Here is a 6,983-nt window from a genome sequence, read left to right on the forward strand (position 1 = left end):
GACATTTTTTGTCCTTGCATAGCAAGTTCTGACAATTAACTCATCCCTTTCACTCTCCCTCTCGGCCCAAGGACGCATAAACAGTATTTACCAGGGTTCTGTCTTTAGTCACAGTCCCTCAAAGGGGCCCAGCTTCACCTACACTGCGGGGGAGGCTGGGCAGCAACTCCACGCTTCCTGTCAAGGATTCCCGGGGCTACAGCCCGAACGTGGTCTAGCTTCTTTCTTCTTTATGCTAAGTCTGCCCTTCTAGCCCTTCTGGGCGGGCGTCTGAAGGCCAAGGTGAGACCCTCCCGGGAGATGAAAGGCCTGTAGCCTCCAGAGACGCAGGCGGAAAGAGGGGGGTGAGGGGGACGGTGACGCTGTGGTGGCGGCACGGACCACGACGCAGAGGGCCCAAAGTTGGAGCTGACGCAGGCCCTAAAGGTTCTATGCACGCCTGAGTGTGGCTTCGGCCTTCGGAGCCCCACGTGGGCTAAGTCCTCCTGGGGGCGCTACGGTGGCGGGCGGAGGCCGTGCCAGCGGAGAGACGGCGGGCAGCCCCCTCCCCAGACGCGCCTCAAGGCCTGGGCCGCGGGCTGTTGACGCGCCAACGGCGGAGAAGGCGCGCGCACGCGCGAGATGGGGGCGGAGGGAGCGCGCTCGGCGGTCGCCGCCGCGGCAACTGAAACGGAGGGACGCGAGGGCGGAGGGCGCGAGCCACGGGGGGAGTGTGGGGCGGCGATGGAGGGGAGCGCGGAGCGCGCGCTGACGTCGCCCGGAGTCACGCACGGAGCGCCGGGTTACGCGCCGACGTCTGGCTGCCACGACTAGCCGTCTGCGGCGGCGGCGGCGGCGGCGGCGGCGGCGGCGAGCGGATCCCGCAGGGGAAGGAGGAGGAGGAGGGAGAGCCAAGGGGGCTGTGAGTGAGCGGGAGAAGCAGGGTGCGAGCTGGGCTTGCCCGCGGGAGGGGAGAACGAGCGCGAGCCGAGCCAGCCAACCGAGCCGCCTCCTCCTCCTCCCCTCGGCGTCCCGCCCCCGCCTGCCCGCCCGCCCTCCTCCCTCCTCAGCCGGCAGAACCCGAGTGAGGCGCAGCTCGGCTCGCGCCGCTGTCCAGGACAGGTGTGCGCGCGCGCGCCCTCCTCCCCTCCCCCTTTCCTCGCGCCTGCCTAGCGCCTGCCTCGCGCGCGCCCTCCCTCCCTCCAGCCCGCGCCCTCCCTCACCTGCGGCAGGACAGCGCCCGCCCTCCCGGGTAAGCCCCTCGCGACCTTCCCTGCTGCCACTGCCACAGCTCGAGGTGCCTCCCACCCCGTCCCCTCTAAGGACCCTCTTATGCCCCAGGAATAATTAATGTACCATTGTAGACATCCCCGCACCCTCCCTTCGGGGACCCCGGCAGTGCAGCAACGCCCCCCCAACCCTGTAGCGCACCAACGAATGAACGCCCTCCCACCTCCAAAAAAGAACAAAATCACACGCCCCTTAAAAAAATCTAGACCACCAATGGTGCCGTTTGCTTAGCAATCCCTCAGCTCCATTTCCCCTTTCCCCTGGCCGCCTTCGCCAGGGGCCTGGGACAGTGCGCCAAACGTGGCTGACACTCCCTGCACAGCAGCCCTGGCCGGAGGGGAGAGAAAAGAGGTTCTATAATCTACGCCTCACTATCAGCCCTTCCTCTCCTCTGTTCAACCCCTTCCCTTCCTTTGCCCCCCCACCCCCGCAATGCATACACCCGCCACGGATGCGTTGTAAAAATAAAAAATAATACATGGATGCTGGTGCTGACATCGCAGATGAAGCCAGGCCTAGGCATGGGTGGCCCCAGCAAGGCATTTTTGCTGCCCCATAAAGCTAAGTCAGGCAACAGCCTCCTTTGCCTTTGTCGGGGGTAAAATAAATGGATGTGAAGCTGGAAGGTCTTCCTTTGAGTGACAGTAGCCTCCAGAGGCTACCGAGGGGTCTGTAAGGGAAGGGAGAACCCCTCCCTCCACCACCCCTCACCCCTCCCACCTTGATCCTGAACTTGGAGCGGGAGAGGCCCAAGAGTCAGCCAGGGGCAACTTTTTTTGGTTCGTTGCCGTCTACCCCTTGAATAAATGCCTCCTTCATTTCCGCTGTCTCTGCGGGACCCACTCGAGGGTTCTAATTCGTTTTTAACTGGGCCCCTAACGTTTCTGTGGGAATAGGCGCTTTTGGACAGATTTTTGCAGCGGTGTCTATGCTTGTGTCCCGTGTCCTTGGAAGGGAGTTCCCAGTGTTTGACAATAAACTGAATTTGGTTTGACATCTTTTGGGAGACTGTCAGACACGGAAAGGAATTTGATTACTTCAAGACCCCCCACTGCTCCCCGCCCAAACTGATGTTTGCGATTTTGCGGCTTTGAAAATTGGGAGTGTTTGACCAGAGTGTTAGAGTTGCTGTTTTCATTCCTTTGAGTACTAATAAAGCCATTTAAGTATCAGCCTGACTAGAGGGCTATTAACATTTGCATCGCTTCTGTTTGTACCTTTTGGATACATAAAATGTCGGGTTTTTTGGATCTCTAATCGAATTTAGAATGTGTTGTACGTTTATTTAACTCTTCTGCAAATGCTGAAAATGAATTGTGAAATGCGAGGATTCTATCACATGAATTGTTTTCTTCGGATTTTAATTATTTCATCCATATCTTTAACCTTAAGCATCAAAATAGCATTGAAGAGAGGTAATTGTAAAAGAATAGGTGAGCTACAGAAAGGGGACATGCTTTTAAAAAAATGACCAGTGAAATACTATTACTATAAATCTTTGTTGTTCTTGTTAATGGTTAAGATTCACTTGGAGTTTCCCTTAATTTTTCTAGTAGGTATCATGAGATGAAATGGGTTAGCCCTCTACTTTGATCAGTTGCAGTACAACATTCCAGTCAGTTGTAATGATTTGGGTATTGAAGATAATTGTCTGGTTTAATGCTGGCATTTAACCTAAGTAGGGCTTGAAAAATGTAAGTTCTAATGTTTTTGCATATCTTCTGGAAATATGTAATTTTTGTCAAATATAAATCAGCATATTATTTCTGTTGGGAATTCTGTAATCCACAAAGATTTACTAACCAGGGGTAGATTTCCTCTCTCTAAGTCTATCTTATAAATGTGTGTGTTGATTTTTACCTTTTAAAATCAGAGCTTTTGGCTAATTTCAGAATTACCGGTCGTAGTTCAGTCTGGGAAAAAGCAAGGCTTTTTCCCTTTTTGTTCTGCCTGGAAATGTGTTTCACTTGCATGCAATTTTGTTGGTGGTGGTGGTGAAAGTTAAAGAGATAATGCGATTAAAAATAAAGCAATCGCTATTCTCTTCAAAATGTTTGTAGTGTTGATGAGAGAGCATAAGAGTTCTAGAGACAGTAATCAGATTTGTAAAGTGTTAAACTTTGAGGAGGTATTTCTGACAATTTTTTGCTAACAGATACTTTACTGAATAGTACTATATTTCGTTTTCCCTTAGTCTTTCCTACATTAGGAAATAAAATGTGTAGGTTTTGTACCCAATTGTTTTAAAATAGCAAACAACTAAGTACTAAATCTGTCTTTTCCTTTACCAAGTTAGTGTTTAGGTAATCAACAAATACCTAGAAGTCTTTTTAAATTCACAAAATTTCTAATGGATTTTTTCAGTGCAGACATGCAAATCTAAGTTTGAAATTCTATTTAAGGTTCTCAACTTTTTATTGTGAGATTTTTCTGAGTCAATATTCATTTTTCCTAGACTGTCTAGTAAAGTACTATATTCTACAGTGTAAGGAAAATCAACTTTCACTCATCAACCTCCCCCACCCAGCCAGTCTGACCAAAAACCCACACTAGAGGCTTATCCTGAACTTAACTCCTGTGTGAGTTGTAGAAAAGTGCTAAATATCTAGTTTGTCATTGTATTATTTTGGGAAAGACATTAATAATCTTGTTTGCATTTTAGATACATTTATAAAGCAGGCGAGATGCTGGTACCTATTGCTGGGGTGTGTGTGTGTGTGTGTGTGTGTGTGTTATGTAATAAAAAGCATAAAATAAGTAAATAGTTATGTAGATATTCAGGTCTTAGTCTTTTGCTGATTTGAGCTTAAAATTCCCAGTATAAGTGTGCAAATGAAATTTAATTTGTGTTTTGTCTAGAAACTTCATCAGTTGCCTCTGCGCTGGGGAACTAAGAACTTGTTCCTGGAGACAGTCACTGTTTCAGAAAATCAGGGCACTCCCAAACGCACACTGCTTCAGAATCCCTGGATGTAAATGTTTGGGACAAAGGGCAAGAAATTTAGAGTTGACCCAGGACGGTGGACAGTTTCGAGCTTTAGTTTTCTCTCTTGAGAGTGTTATGTTTTGCAGCGATACATGGCAGGGACCGACCGCCCCCTCAGCGCAATCCCACTGGCTTTGTTGCTACTTTGAGTGCTTGGGATGGGGCAAGGGCTTGGTTCTGCACAAGGTAAACCCTTGAGGCATAGTAGTGGTCTTTCTAGTTAGGATTTCACGAAATTGTAGTCTCAGTGAATGTTGAGGAGTGCATGTCCTGCAGGGGTCTGTGCGGAGATACTGCTACCCTAGCTCGCTACCCTGTTTGAGGCCGGGGTCTATCCAGGGTCCTGATTGCTACTCTGCGAGCTTGGTGAAGCCGCCACTTCACACACACATTCTTGTGCGGCGGGTTCCTATATTCTTTTACAGACAGGCTTGGGGATAGGGAAAGGAGTACTGGAGGGTACTGGAGGGTGCCCCCAAACTAAACGGAAGTTTTTTTTATGAAGTCCAAAGCCTGGATTTTTCTCAGAGTGGGCTTTTCCTTTAGGGAGCAATTTCAGGCATCACTGGACAAATGGGTGGTTCCAGGGATAGTTCACAGGACTATCCCAGTTTGCTCTTTCGTAGTCAGAGTGCTTTGCCCTGTTTCTTCTTCTTTAGTGGAAAATAACAAAAGTCAGCCCAGAGCTGAAATAGCGAATACTGGGTAGAATGAGGCCCGTCCTAAGAGAACAGGAAGCTGTGAGTCCTTAGCAGGCTGGTTTGCCCAGGAGGTTAAGTGGCATTTTAGAGTCAGGCTTAAGCGCTGAACTGGTCTGAGTTTCTTGACCAGTAGTCCTTTCTTCACCCTGTTTTTCCCGGAAGCCAGGGCAAGTAGGTACTCTGCTGTCTCTGGAGCAAACAGTAAAGAAGACAAATCTTACTTTGGGGAGAGGGGATGTTCAGTGAGATCGAAACTCACAGATGGGATAAGCACATTCTTCTCAGGATGTGGGCAGCAGTCCATGCTTTTTTGAAAATACCTAGAGTAGGGCTTTGGGGTCTGTATTCTCTGCGGGCCCCTGCAGAAGGTGAGTATAGGGACATTGTCAGGGGATCCCCTGGAGATAGGCCTTAACTTTCCCACAGCTGCCAGGACTGCATACTGCAGTGAGGGAGCAGAAACATTTGCTATCTCTCTGGGAAAGGGGAAAATAGGCCTTTGCTTATGCCTGAGATCTACATAGATATAAATCAATTATTTGAGCCCCTTTCTGAAACCAGAGAGACCACTCATTTAACTGTCACTCTCCAAAGACTTGTTGGTTAATTAACGGTCGGTAACCTAGCAGTCTGCCTAATAAACCAGCGATCTTTTAATGTTTTATTTTAGGGGAGGTAGGGGCTTTTCTTGACACTTAGAAGTTTCTGGGAGAAGGGGTGAGAGGGGCAAACGAACCTGCTTTAATGAATCCCGTAAGGAAATGCGTTTCCCAGGAAATTCCTGACATTTTTAGCTTGTGAATTTCCTAAAGCCTGCTGGGTTTTCTCCTCCATTCTGGGTCCTTCTGGAGAGGAAGAAGAGTGGGCTAGGGGCTTGAAGGCTCGGTAGGGCCTGGTTCATCCGCAGAGCTGGCCGGCAACCGAGGTTGGGCTCAGCCCAGAGCAGGGTGCCCCCCTTCCCCAAATCTCAGAAGGAGGAGGGGGAAGCGGGCGGGCAGTCTTGGTCCCCGAGGGGCCTGATTCGAGGGTTTTGGGTGAGTGTGGGGTTTCTTTTTGATTGTTGCTGGGGGGTGGGGAAGTAGAGCCTACGGGCACAGGCACTGCGGGCACCCAGGCCCTAGTGCGGCTGCCGTCCTCTGCTCGGCTCCCCCCCGCCGGTGAGTGCGCCCGCCCGCCCGACTGTGCGGGGCTGCGGTTGGGGGGAGGGGGGAGCGGGATCATCTGAGGCCAGAGCCGCTGCGCGGGGAGGGGGAGCGGCGGGAGCGAGGGGAGGGAGAGGGGAGGGACTGGCTAGGTGTCTGCTGCTCCGCACCACTGCTGCCGGCGCCCCGTCTTCATCCCTGGCAGCCCCTCTGCAGCTAAGGGTTACCACCGCACCACCTCTCCTCTTCCTCGCCCGCCTCTGCGGCCAGGGCTCTGCTCTGCGGTAGGAGACAGCCCAGTCGGGTGACGGGTGGGCCTGTCTGGGTTTGGGTCTGAGTCTGGCTAAGGCCCACGGGGGAGGGGTGGCTGTGACTTGCTGTCCCCTCTCTGCAGCGGGTTCAGTTGCGTTGCGCAGGCCCCTCCCCCAACATCCTCTCTTTAGGGTCACTGGAGAGCAGAGCTCAGGCCGTTTCCCTGGGAGTCCCCTTCTCTCCCCTAGTCCCCCAACTCCCTGGGCCGAAACCGCTGAGGGTCTGGCCAACAGCGACTGCCACAGTGGTGGTGGCGGCAGCAGCTGCGACGCGGTGCGTCCCACTCCCCCCCCAACCCAACCAGGGTGTGGGGTGAGGGCCGTGGGTGGGCGCCGCCTGGCGGGCAGGCGTACAGGGGCTGGAAGCGAGGAGGGGGCGCGGGTCACGTGCCGGCGGGCGGGTGGGCGCGTACAGTAGGGCACCCTGCTACTGTACTGGGGAGTCAGTGCCCTGTTACCGGGTCTCGTCTGTCTCGTCTCTCCCGCAGATCTCGCGAGAGTGGCTGACTGGCTGTGGGGGTTGCGGCGGCAGCAGGCGGAGCCGGGGAGGGAAAGCAGCGGCGGCTGAGGCGAC

Source organism: Condylura cristata, unplaced genomic scaffold (genome assembly GCF_000260355.1).
Source record: "Condylura cristata isolate star-nosed mole 26May11 unplaced genomic scaffold, ConCri1.0 scaffold00021, whole genome shotgun sequence".
NCBI lineage: Eukaryota > Metazoa > Chordata > Mammalia > Eulipotyphla > Talpidae > Condylura > Condylura cristata.